The sequence below is a fragment of the Lynx canadensis genome, chromosome D4, assembly GCF_007474595.2.
Source record: "Lynx canadensis isolate LIC74 chromosome D4, mLynCan4.pri.v2, whole genome shotgun sequence".
Taxonomy (NCBI): Eukaryota; Metazoa; Chordata; class Mammalia; order Carnivora; family Felidae; genus Lynx; species Lynx canadensis.
The window spans coordinates 81,169,383-81,176,312 of NC_044315.2; positions in this window are offsets into that span (position 1 = coordinate 81,169,383).

Here is a 6,930-nt window from a genome sequence, read left to right on the forward strand (position 1 = left end):
CTGTCAGCACAGAGCCCGACGCGGGGCTCGAACTCACGGACCGCGAGATCATGACCTGAGCTGAAGTCGGATGTTTAACCGACTGAGCCACCCAGGCGCCCCATACTTATTTTTTTTTCAAATGTTTATTTATTTTTGAGAGAGAGCGAGAGAGAGAGAGAGAAAGTGCCAGTGGGGGAGGGGCAGAGAGAGAGGGAGAGAGAGAGAATCCCAAGCAGGTTCCGTGCTGTCAGTGCAGAGCCCCTTGCGGGGCTCTATCCCACGAACTTCGAGATCCTGACCTGAGCCGAAATCAAAAGTCAGACACTCAACTAACTGAGCCACCTAGGCGCCCCTGTACTTATTTTTTTAAAGTACCATCCGTGCCTAACATGGAGCTCGAACTCACCACCCTGAGATCAAGAGTCACGTGCTCTTCCGACTGAGCCAGCCAGGTGCCCCTGTTATACTTACTTTATAGCTGAGGAAACAAGCTTACAGGAGCCCCACCTCGAGCTCTAGCGCTCAGACTCCAGAACCCAAACTCTTACCTACTCTGCACTTCTGCTCCTGAATTCAGATTAGGTGCTCAGAAAATCACTACCGGAATAAGAGGCTTAACCTCAATAGTGAGAAACAGAGACTCTGGAGCCAGACTGCTGTGATGCCAGCCTTAGCATTGCCCCTTAATACCAGGTGACTCTGGACCAGGCATTCAGTCCCTGGTTCAGCCTCAACTTCCTCATCTGCAAAATGGGGATGACAACAGAGCCCACTTCTTATGCGTGTGAAAATTGAGCAAATGATCCATGTGAAAGGGTTCCTGTTGTTACCGGACGGGCTACATCTTCCAGTCATCATTCTACCAGATGCCATATCAGTTTTTCTTTTTTATGGAGGATGGCAGGGCATACATCAACCAAATAATCGAATATTCTTCTGAATAACTTACCTAAGGGAGCTTCAGAGCCAATATTCCAACCCAAGTCAAGGCTTGCCTGACTTCAAAAAGGAACACAAGTGAACTTACTTTGGAAAAGAAATCTCTCTTCTAACAACTCCCGACTCCAGCAGGGAAAAGAGTCCATATAGGAGTGACCTCAGCAAAATTAGGATTAGCAAATTCAGTGCATTCCAATCGGGATACTGGATTTCTTCCTACAGGAGACTGTGGGCAAGTCACTTGGCTTCTCTGAGCCTCAGTTTCCTTACTTGCAAAATAGAGATACCAACGCTTATCTCTCAGGATCGTAGTGACAATTAACCATCTATTAAAAACTAATATTTTAAAACTGTTGCCTCGGTTTCTGGCACTGTATAAATGCCTTACGGTATAAGGTCATGGGGAGTCTGTATATGCGATGTCATCAGCATCATGCATGCACGTCGTCAGAAGTATCCTGCAGGTACAATGTCATCTAGTCTTCACCTCATTCTTTCTCCTGCTCACTAAACAGGATCTAATCATCTCATCCTCCGAGGTGAAATTTTCCATCCTTCTCCACCTGATCCAAGGTTTGTGTTTAAAAAGAGGCTTCAATAGTAACTGGGGAATTCATGGGAGGGCCCCCCCGCCACCCCCAGCAGCGGCTCCACCCCACTGGGGTGTAATTTTAGGAAGGTAATGTGAGCCAGGGGGAGGGGGGGGAAGCTAGAGACCCAGCTTCACATTTATTTACTCTGACAGCTAAATTGGTGAGCAAGGGGGGAAGTTAGATGAAAGCCATTGCAGAGTAAATACTAAATACGAGATTTAAACATTCGGGTTTGACACATGGGAAATGAGCAATGGGAAGAGACACAGGCAGTACACCCTTTCCCAGCTCAGGACCCTGTCCTCACCTTGTCACCTTCCTGGGCATTTCCTGCTTGAGTAGAGGAAAGACCACAGAATGGGCTATGGACTGCTTGACCTGGGCAAGCGATTTGCCACCCCCGGCCTCAGTGTCCCCATTAGTAAATGTGTGTGTCATTTGAATCAGCTCATTTGGGAAGTGATGGAAGGAGCACTAGCCCTGGAGTCGGATAGACCCAAGGTCAGTCTCAGTCTGGCCACTTCCTGGCTGGGCGAACTTGGAAAAGTCATTTAACTGAACCTGTTTTCTCACCTACGGGGATAATATCAATCTCAGAGAAGTAAAGGAAATAATCGCATTTTAGACATCAAGTGTACAAGTGTGAGCAACCAAAGTCACCTGAAGTCCCCTTCCGGTTCTGACATTCACGGCATGAATTCAGGTCAGCAGGTGATAATAACACACTTACTCCTTGCCAGGCCAGGCACTGGAGACACAGAGTGAACCATTCTGGTCCCTGCCCACAAGGAACCCAGTCTATCGGGAGAGAAAACAGCTGGCATCTGCAGTGTAACAGGGCAGGCAATACATAGTGGGTGGCACAGAAGGAGGGGCATTTCACCCGGCTTACAGGGTAGGCATGCCAGGAAAGGTGTCCCGGAGGAGGTGACCTTTGAGCGAAGTCCTAAAAGGTGAGGGATTGTGACACAGGCACGATCCCCAGCTCTGAGGGGAGCTGGGTCAGGATGGAGAAGGGGTGCCCAGCGAACGGTTTGCTAGATGAGGCTGTGGGGGTACAAGGAGCCAGACCGTGGAGGGCTCGGTGCTGGGTGAGGACTTTGGGTTCATCTGGAAAGCGAAGCACCCGCCAGCCAAACCGTGCAGAAAACAGCATCCTGTCTCTGCAGACGCGGTGAGGCACGGTGGTTAGGGACGCTGGGTTTGGAGTCAGGTAGCCTGACTTGATACCTGACTCTAATATACACTGGTTGCGGGACCCAAGGCAAGTGACAAACTCTATGAGCCTCAGTTGCCTCGCCCATAAACTAGGCATTGACGGAGAACCCAGATGAGCTGTGACGAGCCCACAAGACCAAGATACATCTACAAGTTAAAAGCTTGGCACTGGCCTGGCATCCAGCAGGCACCCGGTCACCCAGTGCCATCATCATCGCTAAGAAGAGTGTCACGAGGGCACAGAAAGTGCTAGTTAGGTGGGGAGTCCTCAAGGGGCTAGATGTTCCCTCCTCCCGGAATTTTGCCCTGGCCGCACTATTGGAAGTAAATCTCTCCTGTTAAACTTTTTCCAGCAGAGGGTGAATAGGGCTTAAGAACAAGCTAGACGGGGATAAGCCTTGTGCAGCATTTAAAGGACCTCAACTTTAAGATATAAACCGTGAGGGGCCATCAAAGGCTTTGCATGGGGGCGCCTGGGTGGCTCAGTCGATCAAGCGCCCGACTTCAGCTCAGCTCATGACTGAGCATGGGTTTGAACCCCGCATCATGACTGATGCATGGGTTTGAACCCCGCATCATCGGGCTCTGTGCCAATGGTGTGGAGCCTGCTTGGGATGCTCTGTTTTCCTCTCTCTCTGCCTCTTCCGTGTGCTCTCTCTCAAGATAAATAAACTTAAAAAAAAAAAAAAAAGGCTTTTAAGTATGAAGATGACATGGCCAAATTGGGGGTTTGGAGAGATGACTGAAGCAGGGGCTTGAGGATAGATTTGAAGGGACCGAGTCCTCCACAGAGTCCTTAAGATACTACAGTAACATAAGGGAAGGCTGAGGAGGGAGCTGCAAAGACAAGAAAGATAAATAAATATATATATATATATATATATAATTGTTTTATATCACTTTAGTATGTTATATATGATCATATGTTGTATACATTTATAACTATATATAACACATCCAGTCTCCTAAATAATATTTATATAGCAAAGCTATATATGATGCTATATAGAAGCATGTTATATATAATACATAATGATACACATACCATCGTATATATGATACATATATATGTACATATGCTACACATATGCAATATGAGTCTATATAAATGCCATCTATAACTAATAAGTAAAGTTGATCATCTAGGAGATAGGATGGGGGGGTGGGGAAGTGGAAAATGTCAAAGGTAACTCACGATTTCCTAATTTTTTATTTATTATGTTGTTCCCAAAGGCATGGGACACAGGAGTGACTGGAGAGGGGCAAGGGAGAATAACGAACTCGGTCTGGGTTCAATGTGCCAGGGGACCGTGCAGGTTGAAGTGCCCAGGGGTGACCTGGATGTTAGGTCTGTGGTTTAGAAGACGGGCTGGAGCTGCAGAAAGGAACTTCGGAGACGTCAGTGCAGGGACGTCTCTGAAGCCAGGGGAGCTGAGATTTCTACAGCATCGAGGATTAACTCCACATACAGAAGAGAGTCGATTTGTTTCCTTTTCATGTTCAGGGGAAAGCAACTTGTCCCTGAGGCTAACTTATCTTCAGTGAGAATGATTTTGGAATCATGAAAAAATTCAAAAAAAAAATTAAAATTATAGGATTATATACATTTTATTATTATTTATGTTTCTGTAAAACATATGGGTGACACAAGCTAAAACAGAATCAGGCATTGAGAAACAGAAAGACAGTTAACTGGCTAGAGGGCAGCGAGGATGGGCAGGGGTAGGTAGGCTTGACAAATGGGGTGGAGGTGTGCAGATGGGACTTCCCAACTAGAAAGTGCATCTTGAACAAGGACATGGAAGGTCTGACAGATTGCATGACATTTGGGGTGTCCAAGCAGTTGGGTCTGGTTAGGGGGAGAACGTGTTTGGGAACAGACTGTGGACGGCCTCATACACCTGGTTCATCCTGTGGGTATAGGTGTTCGGAAGTGTCTTAACTCCCCTCATGATTAGCTCTCACTTCAATGGGCTTTGTTCCTCTTCCTCCAGCATTTTGCTTAGACCTTCTGCCTGGCTTGTGTTTAAACATCCTGCAGCACTCAGGTCAGGTGTCGCTTCCTCCGGGAAATCGCCTGTGCCCTCACCTCCGTTTCCAGCTTGGTCAGGTGCTCGTTTTCTGCACTCTCCCGGCTCCCAGATCTTGTCTCTATCATCGCACGTAATAGTGCCCAGGGGCCGTGCCTGACCATCATTATACCCGCCATGCCTGGAGCATGGCAGAGGTCAGTGCATATCTGAAGAATGAATAACTTGCCTTTTGATGAGGTCACCCACCAGAAAGCTTCTCAATGGGGAGAGATCTGTTTTCAGAAGAGGAAAACTCAATTTGTTTTATTTTCTACAACTAAATTTTATATTCTATTTCTAGCTTACAAAGGTCGCAGGACATATTAAAAATAAAATGCCATTGTACGTAATTTGTAATCCTAGCCAAGTACGACCAAACACAGAAGGAAGGTACAGTCCCACATCCTGGGATAAATTCGGACAGATCTGTTTTTCATACCTGGGATTCAAGTCTCTCTCTAGAGACCACTACGGAGACCCTGCCTGAGAATAAACCAACCCAGATGAAAACACAATCAAGAGATAGATTTCTGACATTATCATTTGAACACCTGGACTTTTCAGTTATGTGAGCCAATAAATTTCTTACCGTAAGGTAGTCTGAGTAGTGTCTGTCACTTGAAACGTCCAGACTAACCTGCTCACACAGTAGGAGCTACAAGTCTAACTCAGGGCATACCTGATGCCAAAGCTCTTTGGGCCTTAGTATCCTCATGTGTACAATGAAGGGATTCAGGGGTGCCTGATTGGCGCAGTTGGTTAAGTGTCTGACTCTTGATCTCGGCTCAGGTCATGATCTCACAGTTTGTGAGTTTGAGCCCCACATCCGGCTCTGCGCTAATGGTGCGGAGCCTGTTTGGGATCCTGTCTCTCCTCTCTGCCCCTCCCTCACTGTGCTTCCTCTCTCTAAGTAAATAAACTTAAAAAAAAAAGATACAAAGAAAACAAAAACAATGAAGGGATTTAGCCTGCACCCACACAATTTTTTTCAGCGGTGATGGTACTAGGCATGGATGGCTAGTTCTCTATCCCAAAAGATGTGATGAGTAACTGACAATATTCATGGCACAGCAACCGATCGCTGTAGTGGGAAAACAGCCAGACAATACGTACGTGGGAGGACACGGCTATGTTCCAATAAAGTTTTATTTTTGCAGGCACTGAAATTCAAAATTCATATAATATTCATGTGTCACAGTCTTCTTCTTCCTCAATATTTTAATGTAGAAGCCATTCTTAGCTTTGTGGGCTGTACAAAAAAGAAGGGATATGTCAGTTTGCCAGCATAACAAACACACAGTAGGTGTTTGCAGGGCTGGGTTCTACTTAATGCTTTCCCGATAACCTTGTGATCCCAGCCAAGTCCCTTTGTGTCTCTGGGGTTACTCTTTTTTCCATCTGGACAAGGAAGGGGCCATATGGATGAGCCTCTCAAGCCCCTTTGGCTCTCAAGTACCACACATTTGATTTTTCATCAACAGATATTTATTGAGCATGTATTATATATACCAGGCATTGTTTTAAATGTTGGGCAAATAGCAGTAAATAAAAGTTCCTGCTCACATGGAACTTACATTCTAATGAAAAAAAAAAGCTAAAATAAACTTATATATTAAACTGGGTAGTGATAAGTACTGTTAAGAAAATGAAGAAGGGGAAGGATTGGGAAATGATGGGGCTGTGATTTCAGAAAGAAGTCAGGTGGCCTTTTGATCACTGACGTTTGAACAGACACAGGGAACAAATGAAGGAGTGGGCTCTATGGAACAGCCAATGTAAAGGCCTTGGGGTAGGAACTGCCTTGTATTCAAGAAATAGCAAGGAGACCAGTGTGGCTGGAACACAGTGAACAAAAAAGGTAACAGGTCATAAAGACAGACAGACAGTCAGGGGTTTCATTCTAGGTGTGATGCAAAGCTCAGATTTTAAAAAGGATTGCTTTGGCTGTGTGGAGTGGACTCTAAGGAGGCACTAGCAGAGGCGGGGAGATCGTCAGGAAGGCACTGCGAGAGTCCAGGCAAGAATGACAATGGTTTGAACAAAAATGGTAGTGTTGGGGGTCGGGGGGAAGTGGCTGGATTCAAAATGGGAGTTTGAAGGGAGAGTTGACAGGATTTGTTGAAGGA